This window comes from Pinus tabuliformis, chromosome 2_2, assembly GCF_031772625.1.
Source record: "Pinus tabuliformis cultivar Carrire ecotype Pingquan chromosome 2_2, CPIR1, whole genome shotgun sequence".
Classification (NCBI taxonomy): Eukaryota; Viridiplantae; Streptophyta; class Pinopsida; order Pinales; family Pinaceae; genus Pinus; species Pinus tabuliformis.
Window position 1 is genome coordinate 1213427754 of NC_142300.1, and position 22969 is coordinate 1213450722.

Below are 22969 nucleotides of genomic sequence, written 5' to 3' on the forward strand. Positions count from 1 at the left end.
TTAACTCTTGCTTCTGCTTCTTGATTCCTACATTCTCTAACACTGGTATCTTGTTCAAAACAATGTTCAAAAGTGATGCATATTGTTGTAATTGAACTTCATGTTTTTTCCTCTTTTAGGAGTCAACACAGTAGATTCCCGAAACATCTTATCACATGTGTTAACAACTTCAACTAAATCAGATTTTATTCTTGCATCACATTCTTGGAAGGCTTCAGATTCATCAACGTCTTTATGTTTAATCATCAACAATGCAAAATTATGACTAGCATTAACAAACCTCTTCATTTGTCCAACATTCACAAGACACAAATTCACTTCTTGTGATGTGCTCTAAAATATACTCAATCCCATTTTTAAACAAATGATACTTATTCTCATGGCGATGAAAGATGGCTTTCTTGTCATATAAGTATGGACTTCCCAAAAAAATCCCACATATGTCAAGTGGTACCACATCAAGTTCTACCTCATCAATAAAACTTGCAGTGATGGAAAATCTAAGTATGATTTTTTTGTCACTTGCAATTTGGCATTGTCGCATACCCAACCCAAAGGATAAGGTTTAGGATGAGGAATGGTTTCCAAATTTAGCTTCTTGACAATGTCTTCTGAAATAAGGTTCGCTTGATCCACTATCAAACAAAGTATCTACTTTGTTATGTTTTGTGATGATTCTAATATGGAAAAGCTCTATCCTTTATCTTTCATTTTCATTTCCATGGGCTTGCTAGAAGAACTAGTACTTGCAATATAATCCTTACCTTTCAATCCCATGGCTATGATTTTTGTTTCATCTCCAGAATTAGATCCTAGATCTTGTTGTGTAGTTGCAACAACCTTTTCTTTCTTCTTGTTATTAAACTTTTTGGGTCTCATCTCAAGATGAAGTTTCCAACAATGGTCTTCATCATGGCCCTCTTTTGAATAGTGCTTACATGTGAGTTTTTCTCCCTCTTTCTTGATTGAAGCATTCTATTTATCCTTTCCATTGAACTTCCCTTTTCCTTTATCTTGAGACTTAGATGACTTCTTAAGTGTTTCTTCAAAAACATTCTTCCCTCTTACTTCTAAATGAGTTGCTTGTACACAAATTCATCTAGTTTTGTAGGGTTAAACATGAGAATTGTGTGTATTAAGTAACTATGTAAAGCTCCAATGTATTTTGGTAGAGTGTCTTGGGAGGACAAATCTATACCTAAAATCAAAGCTCTTTTCCTAAATTCTTGATTATATCTTTGCACATTTTTACCCCTATCTTGCCTAAAGTTTTGCCAATCCATTATAGCTTTTTGCATATATGCTAATGGATAAAATTATCTTCTTATTGCAACAACACAATCATTCCAAGAGAATACAACCTTACCATGTTTCTTCATGTCCTATTGAGCTTTGACCTCCCACCAAATAAGTGTTGCACTTTCCAACGTAAGAGAAGCAAGCTAAATTTTGGTTTCATCTCCTTGATTCTTTGTATCCTGCAATACACTTCAATATGATGAATCCAATTATCTAATTTCTCAGCATTTACCTCTCCATCATATATAGGCAATTCAAACTTTATGTCAAGCTTTAAAAAAGTATTTTTACCATGCGCCTTTGGAAAATTTGGAGGTGTTTGTGAAAGGGTAGAAGAAGTAGAAGAATACGAGGATGAAGATTAGGAGGAGGATGGAAGTGAAGGTGGTGGCTTGTCACCATCCCCCCTATTCCCTTTTGGATGTTTTTCTCCTTTTCCTCCATCCCCTTTTGGAGGTTTTGAGCTCTCTCCTTGCAACCTTGAGTTCCTTTCCTCGTGAAGAACTTTTACCATTTCAGACATTTCAAAGAAATCTTTTCTGAAAGTTCTTTCATCTTCAGACATCCCTTGAGGACCTTCTTCATGTACCATGACTAGTGAAGCTTAATGTATGAGTGTTCTCCTTGAAACAATTTGAGACCTTGGCTCCACAAGTTCTCCTTCTCTTCTTTTAAGCTTCAACCTTGTAAGCATAAAAAACACTTCCAAACAAAATCAAACCTTCACAATAAACTTGAGATCTGATACCACATTAATCTATAATGCAACTTGAAGGTGATGGAAAAATTGCAAGTAAAATTTTATGTATTTTAGGCAATGGATCACTTTGAAAAACACACAAAATAATGGTTTTTAAAATTTTGAAAACCACATAAAATAATAGTTTTTAAACTTAGTTAACAGCATAAACAAAGACAAATATACCATATCATAAACACATAACAACAAAAATGATAAAGGAGTTCACCCCTCTCCTAGTCCAGTTTCCAATGTTGGGCCTCTTTCATTAAGTTCTCAAATTTATGTTTACATCGATTTATAATGCTTAAAATGTAAAAATTATGTCTCTAGTGACTTCAGAATAATAAAAAACCCCTAGCTAGGATTTTGTTGGGCTTAATTTGGCCAAAAACTGAAGAAGTTGTGCTCCATAGAAGTTTTCCCTACTGACTGATCTACAAACTACATTGATTTGCTATCCATCCTACGAATTCACCTTTTTCGGGGCTTACCAAGCACCAATTTAGCCTGGCGTCGATGATATTCCCGCTGGTTTGGGTGCATTTTGTCGCACCATTTAAATGACCAATAAGGCTTGTGGCAGAAGACCTGGGCCATATGGGGCCATATGCCTGGGGACTTGGCCTAACCGCCCGCCCCCGTTGGCATATCCCCCAGGCATGTCGACACATGGTCTTATGGAGAACCATAAAACCAGGGTCATTCCCTATTCTCTGTGCTCGACTGTTAAACACTCAGCTCTGCCCACGCACTGGGTCACATGAGCCACCATAGAACTTGGGGCTAGCCCCCAAAACTTCGCACCCACTTGTCTTCTCTCCACTTTTCCCACGCCACGGTCTTGTGCGTCACCATAGAACTTGGGGCTGGCTCCCTTCCGTAGTGACCTTCGCCTTTCTGCCTTAGCCATAGTTCTATGTCGTTGTTATATGGCCAAAGGCTAGGGCTCCGACACAACCCCTCTTCGCTGGTGCTCTATTTAACTTTGGCACGCGAGAATATGATAGGCCATGGGACCTTGACCTGACGCCTTATCCCAAGCCCCCTGACTTTTAGCTCCCAACTCCGTCGACTGTGGTTATATGGTGGTGTCGAGACCTTGGGCTGGGCTAAACCGCTAGCTCCGTTGACTATTGGCACTTGGTGTAATGCCGTGGTCCGGTGGGTATGAACGTAGGTTGTTGGAACCTTGGGCCAGGGCTAAGTCCGAGCCCTCAACTCCCCTGCCTACGGTCTCATGGGCGTGGGGTGACTAAGGGCCAAAACTTAGCCCTGACCCCGTTCCCCAACAACAAAACGCACAAAATTTAACTACATGTTTGCCACTATACATATCAAGTGACACCCTGCACCTTAGCAGTAAGGTGCTGCAATCCTGCTCCATAGGTCTCGCGTTTGAATCCCTCAAGTGGCAGTTTGGCCATAACAAAATTTTGGTTGACCACGTGGCATCCCACCATTGGCCCAATTAAAAACTCAACCACTAATCAAATTCGCCCATCAATCAATGAATTAGAAGACAACACTTGGAGACCTGTGAATCGTCTATACTGCACCGTCACCCTTACTAACTCAGTTGTACGGATTTCCCAGTCAACAGTGCTACATCCAATCTGCAATTTTTTTACCTGTTTGGGAAAACAATTAGAACGCATATCAGGAGCATACAATATTGGTTTTGAGTGATTCAAGTTGCGTTAGATTCAGGTCATTGAGATATACACTTTGGTATAGGTTTCGAGCACTTTTGAACACTTTGAATTTTGAGCACTTTATTGATCCCCTGGATTAGCAAAAAAGCTAATACATATTGGAGATATCATTCAGGCTTAATTGACAACATAAAGTGAAAGTTATTCGTAGAAACATTTGCTAATAGTTGTACGAAAACAAAACTCTTTTATGCACTAGGAAAAAGTTTTCCGTTAGTTAATTTTTAAACTCTTTATTATTTAGATATAGTTATATGCAAGAATGACTGTAGAAGTTGAGAAAATGTCCTAACTATCCACAATGAAGAATGTGCCAAAGACAAAGTATGTTCGCGAGAACAAAAATGCACAAGCGATAGTAAGAAATCTCACATAAACTTTTAACATTAAAGATATAACCTTATCAACATTTAAATGTAAGTTTATTTTAAAATATTGGTACACACTTTAGCAAGGTTATTTGTAAATGTAAGTTTATTTTAAAATATTGGTACACACTTTTGCAAGGTTATTTTCCTAGCTTTGAAGTTGGTAATAGTAACAATTCCCTCAACGATGAAGAAGAAGTTCATTATAAGTTCATTGTATGGAGCTTCGCACAATGAAAGTCCTTCGTATTCCTTTTTTTTTAATTTATATATTCACTACAAGCTAGTAAAGTTAAAGTATTATTATTAAAATAATCTATAATTAAAGTATTATTATTAAAGTTCATTGTGCAAAAGTTCATTATGTGGAGGTCCTCTGCACAATTAAAGTTATAAAGGTTCATTAGATATTTTGCAAAATTCCATTTCGACTTTCATGCAAGCAGGTAGTGCGGAAGGAAGATTATTGTGTGGAAGGAAGTTCAGTGTGCAAAAGTTCAGCTTATTGTGCGGAGTTTCGCACAATAATCTTTTCGGAGTTGATGTTTGCAAAAAAATATAAGTCCACGATCTTTTTAATAGAAAAATACCATTTACTTGTTACAACTTTTATTAATCCTACATGAAAAACAAACTGTGCAAATAATCCTGTTGATATTGGTGCTATCATGGTCTAGAGTAATTATTGTAAACAATTCCTGAAATGTTCTATTGTTCCTTCATGAAATTTTGTTTACGTGTATCTAAAATGCAATAGAGTTCACATTCTATCGAATATACAATCTACCACAACATATGAAAAATTGTTCAAACGAAATAGATTATGCGGTCTTACTATTGCATCCGTACCATTAATTTACCTAGTAAAAGAATGCTTCTCCATTGATACTTTAGCAGTCATGCTTCAAACATGTTTGTTCATTGATGCTTTAGCAATTACGTTTCAAAAAATATTTTAATTTCGCTATAAACTATTTCTCAACGATAAACGATACATTAGTAGGAAAAGAAAAAGATTGAAAGATTTATGACTAGATTAGTAACGATCATAATCGTCATCTAAATAGACTTCTATCTAGATTTTTAATAATCCCTATGTCTTTCATGCAACATTGACGACGTACAACCAATGAAAGTGACAATAAGAAATTTGACGCAATCTATATCCAATTACAAAGACATTACCATAATTTCTATAATAATGACAATTGAATTGTAACGAATCTACTCTAGATTTTTAATCGTCCTAATGCTTTCGATGAAATATCGATGACATACAGTTAGTGGAAGTGACAGTAAGCAACGTAATGCAACCCATATCCGAATACGAAAGAATAATCATAATTACTGTAATAATCACAATTGGATTGAAAGAAAACAACTGACATTATTCCCAAATCACATGTTAACAACAAAAAAGAAGAAAATAAAGGAAGAAAGAAAGCAATGTCTACCAAAACCACAAATTTGCTTGAAAAATCATTTTTCTGTTTCACATCTACAACCCATTGTTAGACTACTTTCACTCCCTCCCCCCCCCACCACAAAGAAAAAAAAAGAAACACATGAATGACCATTACGACTAATTACATATCAAAATGATGTAACTGAAAATCCTTCCACTTGCAGGAATTGGTATAAATTTCAAAGGTGGCATGTGTATGCTATCCTTTTTGAGTTGAATTAAAAAATATTTCACACACTTTCCACGCTTAAGTGTATCGATATGGATCTGTAAAAACTAATGATAAAGTTAGTGTAATAATCATCTATAGAAAATGATAAATTATGTGAATCTGCAAAAGAACTGATAAATTATCATAATAGAACAGTTTGCAATTGTAACAAGGAAAGTAGCGCAACATTCACACCAAGAATAGATAAAGCCACGCTATTAATTCAGACAAAAGTTAAAGAAAGGGCTACAATGAAGAAGATCTTATATTGTCTTATCGCACCAGGACGCTCTGAAGAGAAGCATAACGATTACCAGATTTCCCTGCTCGATCATAATGTTCTACAGTGCCAGTAATATGGGCAAATGATAGTACATGAGAAGAACAATAGAAATTAGAATCATGTAAAATTGATATATCACTTTCATCTCGAAATACAACAAAAAACTTCCATTATGTACAATAAACAAATAGATCTATCCGCAAGAAACTTTTCACCTAAGCTCAAATGTCAACGAACACCTCTTGTAGACCGAGTACGGTTTCTGCACTCTAGTAGAATCAACTACTTCTGCACTAAAGACTTTGTTGATCATTTGATTAAAGGTTGTGTTATCCGCACAATAAAAGCTTCGTTTATGGCTATCTTTGTGTGAGTAGGCATATGTGCCAAACTGCAAAGGAAATCCATTATGCAGAGAAAAAATTCATGATGGTCCCCACTACTATGTTATTAGCTCACTTTACGAAGAACTGCCAAAGTGCACACAATATTGATTTTTCCACACCCTCGCATAATCGACTTGTTTTGCACTAAATACTTTGCTAATTAACTAATTAAAAGTTGTATTATCACAATAAAATCTCTCCACTTCTGTAAACTTTTTCTTTTCACACAGTTCTTCAACATTATTATTGTTATTATTATATATTATTGGTAATATTTTAATGCTAAACATTGCTAAATAATTTAGTAGACGTTCTACTGAATGCGGGAAAAACTCCACAAAATGAAATATGTCTGAAGCACGAAAACTGCATCGAATCTTTTATTATAAAAAACACAAACTGAAAAAAGATTTACCTTAAGCATATTTGTATATATGTAATAAGAAAATGTGAAATATCATTACATTACAGATTAAAGTTATAAAGTTTCTTTTGCCCTTGCATTCACTTGCACATATCCCATCCTTTGCACATCCTTGATTCCGCACAGCTAAATCTGTAAAAGTTTTAAATGAAAAACAATTTAAAATCAATTTCCCATTTGCGCCATTGTTTCCTAAATAATCTAATAAACATTCTACTGAGTGCGAACAAAAATCCATAGAATGAAATATGTCTAAAGCACGAAAACTTAATCGAATCTCTTATTATAGAAACTGCAAACTGAAAAAAGCTTTACCTTAAGCATATTTGTATATATGTAATAAGCAAGTATGAAATAACATTACATTATGGATTAAAGTTATAAAGTTTCTATTGCACCTGCATTGTCTTGCACATATCCCGTCCTCCGCACATCTTTGATTCTACACAACTAAATTTGTAAACGTTTTAAATAAAAAATAGTTTAAAACTATTTTTTCGTTTGCACCCCCGTTCTTGCATACATTACCCATCCTCTGCACAATAAAAACTTCACACAAGGAAAGCTTCACAAGAGAAAATAGAATAATAATAATTCTAATTTTGTTAATAGGTAAATTAATTACGCTTACACCATTCTTTGCATGCTTCTATAGCCCAATTGTCAACATTGTCAATCCTTCTTCAATTTTTTTAACATTAGAACAAGAAATTGTGGATGTATTCGAAAATAACAACTAATTTTGATGCATGACATTTATTTGTATTGATATATTTAATTTGTTGCCTATACCCTACGTCAAAGTAAATTTTTATTGATTTTCGTTTCTGGCGAACATATGCATTTATTTGACAAATCGACATACATATCTCACCTTCCACACAGCCAAAGCTCCACACAATGAAAACTAATAAAGTCCCTAATTTTGTCCATGTTGAATAAAGCATACAATATAAAAGCTCAACACAATAAAATCTCTGCATAATGAAATGTCATGCAAATACCTTGTTAAGAGCACTAACACACAGTCAAAGAATTCTTGAAACTCCTCACTCTCCCACTCATAAATATGTGTCCATGAAAATATATATGTTTCAAATATAACACAAATGCATATGTCATTTTACGCAACCACTCTCCCACACATACTTTGTACTTCACATAATAGAATCTGTGCACAACAAAACATAATAATATTGTACGTTCTCTGTAAACATTCATACGATATATAATATATGATTTGGAAATTTGTAAAAATATCTTCACACAACGAAATATTAAATTCAAGAAATCAACCAACATACCCCATCTTTTGCACAATCAAACCCTCGCACAATGAAACATAATAATAATAACATAATAACATTAATAGTTTAACATTAATTTCCCTATGCACCCTGTGTTCTCTCGAAAATACCCCATTCAATTTTCAATATAAAAGCTCCACACAATTAAATCCTCTGCACATACCCCGTCCTTCGCAAAGATTCAATTCTAACACCAATGCTTAAAGTAATAACACATTGTCAGAGCACTCGTGAAACCCACCATTCTCTTGCACATACATTATTTTCCAGATTCTTTATCGTCAATAGAAAACATATATGCTTCCAATATAACACAAATGCATATGTGTCACTTTTCACAGCAAATCCATTTTGCGAAAAAATCTCGTAGATTAACATTAGTAGTTTAACAATACCCTATGCACCACCCTGCGGGGAGATGAACAAATGTCGAATTAATATTGTTATGTTTCCTTGTGCGTAGGATAGAGTATGTGCAGGAGAATTGCAATGCTTTGCATAGTGAGTGTTGTGATACTAATGAATGATGTAGTAATTGGTACGAATAAAATATGTGCGGGAGAACTGGGATCTTTTGCATAGATGATGTTGCTTTGACACTTACGGGGGGTAGCCATCTACCCTTATTATGCAATATTAAATAATTAGTGCTTCTCCCGCACATATCCGGTCCTCTACAAAGATTCATAGCTCTAAAATCAAAGATCTATGCAAATGCTCTCCCGCACATACTTCGCACTCCACACAGTAAAATCCTCGTCATTAGTAAAGAAAATTAGTTTAGAATAACTTCTATAGCCCAATTGTCAACAATGTCAATCCTTCTTCGAATTTTTTCACATTAGAACAAGAAATTGTGGTTGCATTCAAAAATAACAATTAATTTTCATGCATGACATTTATATGTATTGCTACATTTAATTCGTTGCCTTGTATACCCTACTCCAAAGTAAATAGTTACTGATTTTCCTTTCCAGCTAATGTACACATTTATTTAGCAAATCAACATACATATCTCACCTTCCGAAAAGCCAAAGCTCCACACAATGAAAATAATAAAGTCCCTAACTTCGTCCCCGCCGAATAAAGTATCCAATAAGAGATCCGTACAATGAAATGTCTTGCACATACCCTGTTCATAGCAATAACACACTAGCAAAGCACTCATGAAACATATATGCCTCCAATATAACACAAATGCATATATGACTCTACGTAATCACTCTCATGTACATACTTCGTACTCCACACAATAAAAGCTCCGCATAATGAAACATGATATTATTCCCTGTTCCCCATAAACATTCATATGGTATACAATATACGATTTGGAAATTTGTAAAAATAACATACCCCATCTTCCGCACAATCAAAGCCCCACACAATGAAACATAATAATAATAACAAAATAACATTAATAGTTTAACATTAATTTCCCTATGCACTCCCCATTCTCCCAAAAATACCCTATTCAGTTTCGAATATATACAATCTGGAAATTTGTGAAAGTATCGCCGCACAATGACTTGTGTAGTCCTTCCCCTCCCCGCCTACACAAATTACTTGCAACTGCGTTAATTCTGTTATCATGGAGAAAAGTAGTACCATAACAGTGTCAATGCTAGTGTTCATGTCAGAGCACTCATTGACGAAATAACCACTTGGAATTTTTTTATTTTTTATTTGTAAATCAATTGGCAGGCACTGAAAAATACCAAAACTAAAACGCTTTCCACTAGGGGAATCGTGTCCCATCGGAAGTTGGATGGGAAGTTGCTAGGCCAATCAAAATCAAGGGGAATTGTGTCCCATCGAAAGTTGCTAGGCCAATCAAAATCAAGAATAAAATTTTCAGAAAATTAGAAATTATTTTTGAATTTATGGAAAATATGAAAATTCAACAGTTTCACGAAACTTTGATTAAAATTGCAAAAACACAACAAAATAATACATAGTTAATACAATCTAACTGCAAGATGAATATTATAATCCCTGACAAGACAAAGATATATATATCTATATATATATATATATATATATAGATATATAGATATAGATATAGATATAATTCAAAATATATATAGATAGATATAATCAATTAATTATAATTTAATTTAAGATCTCACACTTTAAAAAATTAAATAATATTTAAGAAAATCTATTTATTATTACCATTAAAAACTATAATACAAAAATTATATATATAAGTAGATAGATTTGGTCTAGGGAATTGAACTTGTTATTACTTAAATATAAAACAACTTGGCAACATATTTAAAATAGTATTAAATTAATTTTATACATCAAACTAATATTATATTAGATTATTTTTATAATATATTTATATTTTTTTTTTATAAACTATTTTTCAAACATAAATATTTTCTTCCTCTTCCTCGTATATTTGTATAGTTTTTAAACGACTAAGAATAAAAAGTAGATTCCTCCTCCTTTACTTTATACTCCATTTTTTTAAAGAGTATATTCGTATAGTTTTTAAATGACTAAAAATAAAAGGTAGATTCCTCCTCTTTTACTTTACACTCCATTTTTTTCGGGGAGCCGTAAGAGTTACATAAATTGGACTCTTCTAGAAGGAGAATTTCGTAGAAATTTGAATGGCACTTTAAAATTGGTTTTATTTTTATTTTTGTTTTTAAGCTAGTGAGAAAATTATTATAATTTAATTTTCAAATTTGTATTAATTTTTGTTGTGTGTTAATGTAAGTTGATTCATCATTATTATTCAAAGAAAATTTAGAGTTTCACTACTGCAGATGCTTCTTGGTCTTAGGCCGTTAACCTGTTTCCTTAGGTCCGAGAAAACAAGCTCTTAGCTAAACAGAAAGAGTGTTAATTTTTATTTGTCATCTTTATTCGTGACAAATTTATATAATTGTGAAAAAGTTATATAATTATTATTAAGGTAGGAAAAATATTAAAATTGTGATATTTTTTATTATTAAATATTAAATTTAGTGCGAAGAATTTAAACATATGAAACTATCATTCCAAATTTATCATAATTTAATTTTCAAATTTGCATTAAAGATAGTGATCATGCTTTGCTATGTGTGAATGCAAGGTGATTCATCACTGTTATTCAATGAAAATCACGTCACCTAGAATTGCCTGTTGGTAGTCCATGAGGGGGTGAATCACTGTTATTCAAGGAAAATCAGGTCAACTAGAATGAACTATTGGTAGTCCGCGAGGGGGCAGAGTTTCATTCTTGCTAGATGCTTCTTGGTCTTAGGCAGTTAACCCATTTCTTTAGGTATGAGAAAACGAACTCTTAGCTAAACAAAAGTAGTGTTAATTTTTATTTGTCATCTTTATTGTAACAAATTTATATAATTGTGAAAATTTTATATAATTGTTATTAATGTAGAAACAAGTCGCTCCATCAATCTTCGTATTCAAGAACATGCTGCTGACATCAGACACAGGCGTTCCCAGTCCTCAACGATAGCTGAGTATGTAGAGAAAACTACTCACCATGTCTGTATTGAGGACTCCCAGGTCATCGCTAGGGTTAATCACTTTCACCATAGGAAGATACGGGAAGCCATTGAAATTGAAAAGCATGCGAGAAATCTCAATAGGGATGATTGTTGGAAATTAAGTAGGAGCTAGGTTCCTGCCCTTTCATCTTGTCCTCTTGGTTCTTAATATTATTTCATTTTCCTTTTTGTTTTGGTTCTCATATTTTTCATCTTTTGGTTTTGTTTTTGATTGATCTCTTTCATTCTTTTCCTCTTTTCTATTTATATATATGTTACTTCTCTTAATTCAATTTATTTTATTTATTATGACTTATCCTTAATAAATTTTTTTTACTTCCCCTTAAACTTGACTTATAGATTTATAAGATTAATTAATTAATTAATTTATTCATTCATTTTTTTCATAAATTTTCATTTTTATTTCATTCCATTTTTAATTTAATTTAATTCAATTTATTTATTAATTTATTATTTTTTTCAAATTTGTTATTCATTTTTATTTACCCTTATGTAATATATTTATTAGTAATTTATTAATTTAGTATTAATTTTATATATTTTTCACATATTTATTAGTAATTTATTAATTTAGTATTAATTTTATACATTTTTCTTTAATTAGTTTCTTACTTTTTAAAAGTAGTATTATTATTTATTTTATTAATATAATTTCCTAATTAATTTGAATAGTATTTTGAACTAACTATACATTAAGGTTTATCTTAAAACTAGAATTTCCAATTACTACTTTTGGGATCTGAGGCATTTCTGCTATTTATACCTAATGAGTGATCTTGTTTTTCATTTTTGTTCTGAAAATAAATCACAAAAATTGGTTCGAAAGGTCAACTAAAAAATCATGATATAATTATTCCAAAATACATTTTTACAATAATTTTTATTATTAAATATTAAATTTAGTGCGGAGAGTTTAAACATCGATATCCGTGGAAAGAAATGAAATTATCACTCCTTGTTAGGGATGAGAGTGAAGGTTCCAAATAGATGTCCTATTCAATAAATATCTTCGCTTATTACCCAAAGATATTAATTACACAAGTATATAAAGATTGTTTCAATTATTATTTTCATCAAGTTAGAGAATTATGGCTTCGTATCTCATTAAACATGAATCGGTCAACGTCATAAGGAGGTTTGGAGTTGAAAAACTAGAAACTCGTAGAAAGAAGTAGGGATTTTATTTCGACTGCTGTGCATTTGAACGAGGTTATTAGAGATAGGGAAACTAGAAGACCAACAATATAGAGATATCATCTAGCACAGGGCTAGTTAGGCAGGGGCTCTCAATGTGAAGGTAGTAAGGGCTAGTTAGCCAAGTTTTTGTACGTTAATGGAGATGATATAAAGGATTGAGCCTAACAAGGAAGGCCAAGCTCAAAGTTCTAAATGAGAGAGGCCATGAAAATGCAAGGCCCGTATGAAATTCGAGAGAAAAAAAAAAAAATTATAGGTAAAGGAGGTAATAGAGGTTTATTACAAAAGGTCTATAAACTTTTATCAAGTTAGAACTAGAACATAATGAAATCAAGGTTAGAGAAGAATGTGATTAAATAGAAAATAAGTAATTTGACCGAGAAATCATGGCTTCAATACTAGACACGAGCTTCCTTTAAAAAAAATGCCATGCCAAGTATTAAAAATAAATAAATTTATATTTACCCCTTAAATCCTTCATAGCCTAGCTTATTGAGCATAAAGAAACCTAGTATCAATAATTTTTCAACAATTAGGAACAACTTACCCCCATAAACTAGATCAACACAACCATAAGCCCAAGAAACTAATAAATGCCATCTATGGGTCGAAGTTTTCAACAATTAGGAACAACTTACCCCATAAACTAGATCAACACAACCATAAGCCCAAGAAACTAATAAATGCCATCTATGGGTCGAAGACAAGGAATGAAGGCCAAAAAGACTTTGAGAAGACTACTAGAATAGAGGTGGAGATAATGAGAGCTTTTGGGAAGGCACTACTCCACCCTTTTACATGAATGTGGATTTTAATTCTCAAGTGGATGAATTTCTTTGGCAACTCCAGATCTAGTTATTTTGATTTGATTTTTGTAGTTATGACAGGAGGGAAGGACACTTATTAGTCCCTGCCATAGGCAAGCGCACTTATTAGTCCCTGCCGTAGGCAAGCGGTAGGGACTATAGTAATTGGAATGGTGTCTCTCGATATTAGTTCGATATTAGTTTGACTTAGTTAAAAAGACTAATAACGATTTTATTTTAGGCTGGCGATATATTTTATATAGTGACTCACTTTCACTATCTTATTTGGCTTATTTGGCCTCGGCGATATATTTTATATAGTGACTCACTTTCACTATCTTATCTTATTTGGCTTATTTGGCCTCTTCCCGAGGCAGGGAGGCGATAACCATATGTTATATTTGGCTTATTTGGCCTCTTCCCGAGGCAGGGAGGCGATAACCATATGTTATATTGGTTTATTTCCCATTTATTTCCTTTTGAATTACGAAAGGAATGTTAGCATTAGTTCGAAGGCATTAGATATGATGCGAAGGGCTATTTGTGGATATCTTCTCTTTGTTGTAGTACACCGTTTGATAGTACACAACTTGAGTACACAGCTTGACCACCTGTCTGGCATTGCTTGCAAAGTCTACATGGGTAGACCACTTGTCTGGCCCCACTTGCATCGCTTGCAAAGTTTGCATGTATTGTCTAGCACTGCTTGCGAACTCTGCATGTATTGGCATCCTCGCTAACATGAAGGTTGGGCAGAGGATATTGCTTACCTGTAATGGTGGAAAAGCTTCTACTCCTCCTTGCACCTCCCTGCAACTGCAATTAGCTTTGCTTTGGTCCCTGCAATAGCAACAAAATAAGTGTATCTGCAATTACCTTTGCTTTGCTCCTTGCAATAGCAACAAAATAAGTGTATCTTCAATTAGCTTTGCTTTGGTCCCTGCAATAGCAACAAAATAAGTGTATCTGCAATTACCTTTGCTTTGCTCCTTGCAATAGCAACAAAATAAGTGTATCTTCAGCGTATTGCAACAAAATAAGTGTATCTTCAGCGGTACCAGAACTGCATCAATGGGAAAGACATGAATTCCACTGGTAAGTGTATCTTCAGCGGTACCAAAACTGCATGAATGGGAAAGACGTGAATTCCACTAGTTTACTACAAAGTGTGGGCACCATTCTGAAGTGCATCCAATCTAGAAGGAATCAGACCAAAAACGTAAAATAAATTGCATCCAATCTAGAAGGAATCAAACCAAAAACACAAAATAAATTGATTGGTAAGCATAAACTCACCATAAACTCTTATACCCTTTGATTGTAAGAAAAATGTTGACCCTATATATTTATTTTTGTCTACATCATCTTCATTTGAGTTACTATAATCAATTTTTGTTTCTATGTGCATCTATTCTAATCAAAATCAGAGTGAAGGAAAGTATTCATGCCATTAGTTGCACCATCGGGAGTTAGGCAGGCTGAAGCTACTCCTACTCCCTTGCTATCGCTGGCTATGGGTGGGTGAACCTACTTATGAATTAACTTGTCGGCTTGGAAGTCGGGAATCATAAAAAAATTCACAAGTTACATCATATATATTCTATCTGAATCAAATATTGATAAAGGAAAAACTTGAACAGTAACCCCAACAAATACGAATAATTTACATTATATATATTCTATCTAAATCAATCTAAATCAATATTCAAATATTGATGAAAAATACTTGAACAATAACCCCAACAAATAAATCACCCTCCAGCACTGCCCACAATGTACAGAGTCACCCTCCAGCATTGCCCGCAACACTGCCCAAAGTGTACATAGTCCTTCGTTTGCTTGAGATTTTCTGTTTTTGGCAGTGCTGAATTCTCAAACCTTATCTCCAAATGGTTGGCATGACCTTCATTATCTTTCTTAAGAGGTATACTTTCCTTATTAGTCCCTGCCCTCAGGCATGGACTATAGTAATCGTTCACGAGCTATTTAGCATTAATTGACCTGCTTTTGATGCCCGGTCATCAACTATATACCAAGTTTTTTGAAGACATATTTATAAATCATGTTATTTGGCCTCCTCCCGAGGACCTAACGTAATCCGAAGCTAATCCGAAGCTAAACCATATGTTAAAGCAATTAAGTGCGGTGCATTTTCAGCTAACCGTCACGGGTGTATGGTTTTAATGCTAGCATTACTTCTGGCGGGTATGCAAAGGTGGTGTTCCCTGTTACAATGTACGCGCTCTGTGGAAAGGTCCTGCCCTACACCCGTGTCTTTGTGCATGCCCTGCACCCGTGTCTTTGTGACGTCGGCCCACTGCATCTCATTAAATACACTGCTACCCTCCTTTGTCACCTTGCATTGTGATTGTGACTCCGGGGATTTTCGGTTTTTCTTTACAATCTGCGAGCAGCAGGGTTTAAACTGTGTACAGAGGCCGCCGTATTAATATTGCTGGTATTTGCAGAATAACGTTTTCTGGTAAGTTTGTGTTTTCTTGAACCTAAATTCATTGCAAATTTGATGTATTTGCCAAGAGCAGGGTTTAAACTGTGTACAGACACCGCCGTATTAATATTGCTGGTATTTGCAGAATAACGTTCCAAACTTGCTGTATTTGAGCTCACTGCAAGTAGTGACAAACTTTTCTCTGGCTCGCTAATATTCCTGGTCCTTGCGATTTTAATAATTTATGTTTATTATTCAAGCTTTACATGGTCTATTGTTCAAGCTTTTCATAACAGTATGCTTAGTAACCCCAAACTTTATAGGAACTGTACTTATCTACATTCTTGTTTACATTCTTGTGTGTATGGAAAGCAAGTTGCAGTACAGATGGAGTTTACATTTCCTTGCACGCTATTTTAATGTTTATGTAGTTCATATTTTGTTTCTATGCTCGTGATTAGATTAGATTGCACTATGATCAAATTGGGTATTGTGGTAAGCCTTCAACCTTGAAGCAACTCGCTAGACAGAGCTCAGATTACACTTTACCTGGACTGTGGCAAACTGTAACATTTGGGATCTGTGGCTTAAGCTTGCACTACCTCGGCACTGTGGCAACAGACCTACTCGACACTGTGGAGGATTGTGAAAGGTCTATCAACTTCAGACTGTTGCAGACTTAAAGAGGAGCTCCATTTTGGACTATAGCAGACCTGTGGCACCTCAGACTCCAGAATTCGGACCTGCTTCTGTTGCAATTGGAACCGAGGCCTTCAAACTTGTAATCTCGAATCAGCAGCTTAAACATGAGAGGACTGTCTATTTTCGCTCTGTGGAGACTAGCCTGTGGTAGCTCAGACAAACCTGAGGAGTCACCTGTAGCAGCTCGGATCTACCTCTAGTGTATGATCTTGACCTTGGAGCATACCTTTCAAGCTTGGCCTTATGCAGTGAAGCATTGTTGAAGCTTGGAGCAACATTGTTAGAGCATCATTGAATGCAATCTTTAAGCAATTATAGACATTTTGGGATCTCTTGCAGAAGAGCAGTCTTGGTCAAGGAATGAACAGACCTTAGCTGTTATAACAGACATTGAAGTAGGCAATCTTGAAGTGTCTTTGAAGAACCTTTTACAGATCTGTTGAAGGATATCCTTCTTCCAGTCTCCGTTCATCGAGGGCATTTTCCAGTTCTTCTGCCAACATTGACGGGTTGCGAGCTTGCTTCAAGATTGTGGGTGATCCCGAGCTTGCTTCAAGATTGTGGGTGATCCCGCAGAAGAGAAGTATCTATACGAAGGGCTAAAATAGACCCAACCATGGAGGGAAAGCCCTTTTGCAGGTCTGGAGAGCCATGTTTCACGTCTGGAGAGCCATGTTTTAGGCACAAGTGTTGCAGATTTGCAGAGCCATGCTGGTTCTCATGGCCTTGTTTCGTACAAACACGTTGCTGCATGCATGTCAATCACATGTCTCCTGTGTAACGTGTGGCCTCGTCGTGAAAGTTACACGAACAGATTTTATAAACATATTTATTTTATAAAAACTATGTTCAACGGTTGAAAACTTTATCTTAAGTGCAAATGTAACCTAAACAATTTTTGAATTTATACTTTTTCGCAGGAATGAACTTTTACAATCTAACAGCAACTGGGAAAAATATAACCAAGTGATCGCAGCATAATTTCATTTCATTTGAAACCTTTTTCGCAGGAATGAACTTTTACAATCTAACAGCAACTGGGAAAAATATAACCAAGTGATCGCAGCATAATTTCATTTCATTTGAAACTTGAAGGTGTATAAACATATTTATTTTATAAAAACTATGTTCAACGGTTGAAAACTTTATCTTAAGTGCAAATGTAACCTAAACAATTTTTGAATTTATACTTTTTCGCAGGAATGAACTTTTACAATCTAACAGCAACTGGGAAAAATATAACCAAGTGATCGCAGCATAATTTCATTTCATTTGAAACTTGAAGGTGATCTTGATCTTATGCGGTGCTAAGAATATCTGAGTGTAAGTCATACTCCCTTGCAAATACAATACAAATGGGCCTACAATCCGCAGAAATATATGCATCGTTTTGTTATAAATTATATAATGGTATTTATCATGCAGAACGGTTAAAAACATTTTCATTAGTGTAGGGTTTTATCTTGTAAAAACAAAACAACAAGACAGGTAGACCTGCATAATGGACAGATGCCACACGGTTCATAGCAAAACAATTTCATTATATCTATGTTCAATTCAGCAAATTAGCGATTTTTATGGTTGCGTGTCTTTCTGGAACTGCTTTCTTATGTACAGGCACTCGTCATATCAATCGCCCTGTTACTATCTAATTCCCCTATCGAGATCTCCCTCTGCATTAATATATCACAGTCGCGTATTTTTTTTTTGGCTTTGACGTGTTTGCTGAGGATCAATTTGCAGGTTGAACTTAGTGCAGGGACTCGCTGCTTCGCAGCCTCGCTTGTTTAAGGTGGTTCCCCTTTCTTATGTGCACCTTTCTTAAGCACATATGGTTCTAGGTCCCTTCCTGAGTATGCATGTTAGGTTCCATGGCTCAGGTTCGAGGGCCTTTACTCACATGTTGCGTACAAAACTGCGAGGAAAACACACTGGAACTTGAAAGCACAACACATAGACCTGTGAAATCACCTTCAATAAATAACAATATGACTTCCTACATCCCAAAACTGACATCAAATCACATACACGACAATTTTACGATTTGTTTGTTCCTTATCCCTCTTATGCCAAATTGCTATTTTACGCCATAACCCACCATACAAAGAAAATGAGAAGGAACAAACATACCAATTTCACAGCGGGGCAGGCAGGCCATTTGTATGCTGCTCGACCTTTCTCGTCCTCAATTGATTTCTCCCGTGGGTTAATACATTCTTAGTGTTCTAGTTGCCGTCGAGTATTGGTCGTTCTTAGTGTCCAGGTTGTGGTGTCCAGTGGCAGCGAAAGTACAATAGCAAAATTGTTCTCTATGAATCAGAGGCATGAGTGTTACGGATAAGACTGACCCGATAAGTGTCTCCACCGTAGAGCTTTCCATTAATGCAATAAATTCTTGAAAGGTCGCTTGGTTTCAAATTCCAAACCCTAACAACCAAAAAATTTCTGCAAGAAGCTTCATAGCTTTCTAAGGCTGATACATTAAGTGACTCGACCACCACTGTATTTGCACAACCCAACAATTTTCATTCACTTTCAGAATCCAACAACTTCATGCCCCTCTCCGTCTGATTCAACCCGCCAATCGCACTCTAGACATTTTTTTATTTGTGTACATAATCAATGCAATGGAAACTAAAATTCCCTCATGGTAAGTAAGAAACCTGAAAGAATTTTTAAGAAACCAGGAAAACATTTGTATTTTTATTGTTTCTGGTTTTCTGCATGCAATTTTGAGCATGTGCTTACAAATGTCATTTCCCTTTAGGTTCTGATAGAAACGTCACCATGCGGGCACTTGAATATGGACGTCGGGACGCTGAAGACATTTAAATGGACATGTGGCTATAAAATAATCCACTCATGCCAACTATAATAACGCCAAGCCATGACACTTTATGCCAAGTATAATAATGCGCCAAGTCCTATAATGCGAGGCCATGAAACTTTATGCCAAGTGTAATAATGCGAAAGTAATGAAATTTTTTGCCAAAGTATACAAATGCTAAGCAGGGAAACTTTATTAGACTCGGTGGTCAATACACTACCTGTGGGTTACATTTGATTAGCTCACTCATTGGATCCATCCATGCTACAGTGCTTGGGCAGGATACCGCCCGAATGCGTGGAATCTTCAAAACCACGGTTCAAACCAGTTGTGTGTTCTTCAAATTTCCTAGCCACCGTTGATCCAGTTGTGTGCTGTTACGCTTCCATTCTTGTCTTTCCACTTGGGTTTCTCACGCCTACCTTCTCTTGCCCTCCCTTTAGCGGTCCCACTAAGCCTACTCCAAACCCCTTCATCATTGCTTTCCCCATCCATAAATAGGTGGCCTTTAAGAAGTGATTCTAGCGCCCTTCTTTCTTTTAGATCTAATTGATGCCTTTTGTTAACGAAGCATATATAAGGAAGGGGGTTCCAAATGAAAGCCCTTAATGGATATATCGAATGTTCCTTCGAAACACACACGGGCGGGAGAGACTAGGGAAAACACAGGCGAGACTAGGGAAGGAACTTGGACTATGCTCATATACGTACTCTGTATCAATGAATGAGGGCCATTTTATAGTATGCGCCCCTGCCTGTTTTAGGCATGAATCCAACGTGGATACTTGGGGTATTCAGTACGTATGCTTGCTGTAGAATAATGATGGCAGGTCATAGGATCATCAGGCCTGATCGGGCTGGCCGTACCCCTGCATCTAGTCATTCTAGATCTCTGGGGAAATCAAAATGGTTGTATAATTGTATATATATGGATGGTGTCGCTGCATGGTGACCATAATAGTGCTTGGGCCATAAAGTGCCCATAGAATCCAAGCAGTTGCTCCTTCATTAGCTCACATACATCCCAGTCAGTGTTGACTAGGCATGTACTTTCATTTAGGAACTGAATACTGCGTGCTTGGCTGCGCAGGAACCGAATACTGTGTGCTTGGTTGAGTAGGAATCGAATACTGTGTGCTTGGCTGAGCAGGAACCGAATACTGCGTGCTTCGCTGATCTAGCCTAAGATGTGGGTTGGTGGATTCGAAAAATGCCACAATTAAACATAGCTACTATTCAGTGAGCAACACTTCCTGCTGGGCAGGGACTTGTTGCTTGCAATCATTCTTGTTTAATCTTTGTTGTGGCTGGGTAAACAAGATCCTTTTTTCCCTTTTTGGTATGAAGTTGAAACTCTAGAATGGGATGGAAATGTCTTAAATAGATTAAATATATATATTTTTTCTAAATTATTATTAAATTACAAAAAATTGGCATTGAATTGGATAATTAATGAAACAATTATAACTAAATTTTTTATTAGTTTTATAATAACGATGCAAAATAGAATTATTTTAAAAAAAAGGAGTGTTCCTAACCTTGTAAAGTGATTATTCCCATTATTAAAATTAAAATTATATTATTCCCATTATTAAAATTAAAATTATATTGTTTATAACTCAAAAATATTAAAAATATAGAATAGGGGTTATTTTGTAAAATGTCGATACGATTAAAATTACTTACATTTGTGCAATTAAGAAATATATAAAATTAAGAAAATTATTATACTATAAAGTCATAATTAATCTTAATTTAGAAAATAAGATATATTTTTTTATTTTATTTAGGTTAAAGAAAACTTAATATTGATAAAATATGAATAAATTCTCAGAAGATTCATTGTGAAACAAAGTGTTGGATCATTCTTTAAATATCCTAGGATAAAAGATTTTCTTAGTTTTGTTTCTCCGAGAGGCACATTCTACAACCCAATATGAGGGAGATGTTTAATTCTTTCCATGTTCAACATAGAGTTGACAAGTGTCTCTTTTAAAATAAAAATAAAATATTATATAAATAAAAAAAAGTAATAATGAATATACATGTTTTGCTAATATTAATTAAAAAACATTAATAATCTCACTCTCACTATGTTTTCTTATTCGGTTCATTGTTGATATTAGAACACATTATCAAGGAGATGTGGTAAAAATATTTCATTCTCACTCTCAGACATAAATAAAATATTTACATGTCCATGTAAGATAACATAATTTTATATCAACTTTGATGATGGTGATGATTAACCTCCACTAAGACCAATATGGTCTATTAGACCTTAAGAAGGTAAGAAATTAATTGAAATTCTTTAACATATTATTTCTATGCTTGAAGAGAAGCGAGAGAAGTGTTCCCAGATCACCATAGTTTTGTTGCCTTAATAAGTTAAGAAGATTGGTAGTGTGACATATATTTTGAGATTAGAATGGGTTTGACTATAAGTTGAGAAATCTAAGAGAAAGTGCTTTATATCTTCAACCTTCTTAGTATCACACAAGTGGTTGAATCTTTCTTCCCATGGCATTTTGGGAGTAGAACAATGCCTAGTTTCATTATGAAGCTAATGAGAATTAGTTCTTATCTTAACAATGCTTATTTTCTTCTTAACGCTAGTCAAGACAAATAAATAATTATGGTTTTCAAGATTGGGGTTGATCACCTCCTTATAATATCTTGGTTTCCTTTATCCCTCTCTTTGTCGCTCCATAACTTCTCCTTAAATTTTGAGGTGATCATATTTTTAATATTATCCTTATTCTACATGATGATCTCCTCCTCTATCCCCTAATGGTCTAGCCAAGATTGGGCATCCTTATGCCATCCTCGATTAAGACAAAGGTGGGGGTTTTAGGTAGAGTTAGAAGCAATTTTAGGAACATCTTCACTTCCATGTTGTATAACTTCTTCTTATACATGATATATATGGTCATAGCCATGCTTTCAATAAGGGAAAGACTAGTTCAATCAAGAGGATAGGGTAGGGAGTGCACCCTTATGTTGAGGTTGCAGGTTATAAAATGCTTTTGGATATGCTTAATATTTCTCCATGATTCTATGGATATACTGCAACCCAAAACCTCACATCTATATAAAATAACATGAGTGACAAGAGTCTCAAAGAGGAGCATTTTTTTATCCCAAATCCAAAGATTTGTTGACTTACAATTGTTTTCAAGCCCATATTAATCTTTCCATCCTCCACTTATCCTTTTCTCAATCCTATAATTCCAATTGAGCTAATGATTGATGTTGATTCCCATATAT

General features: G+C 34.8%; 1 long non-coding RNA gene across 1 annotated transcript; it reads left to right on the forward strand.

The window, feature by feature from the left end:
- The first annotated feature begins 16014 nt into the window (after positions 1-16014).
- LOC149197858 (uncharacterized) lies at positions 16015-17025 on the forward strand. The gene is made up of 2 exons (XR_016254790.1): positions 16015-16206; positions 16635-17025. It is a non-coding gene; the product is annotated as an uncharacterized LOC149197858 (long non-coding RNA).
- Positions 17026-22969: the final 5944 nt, after the last annotated feature.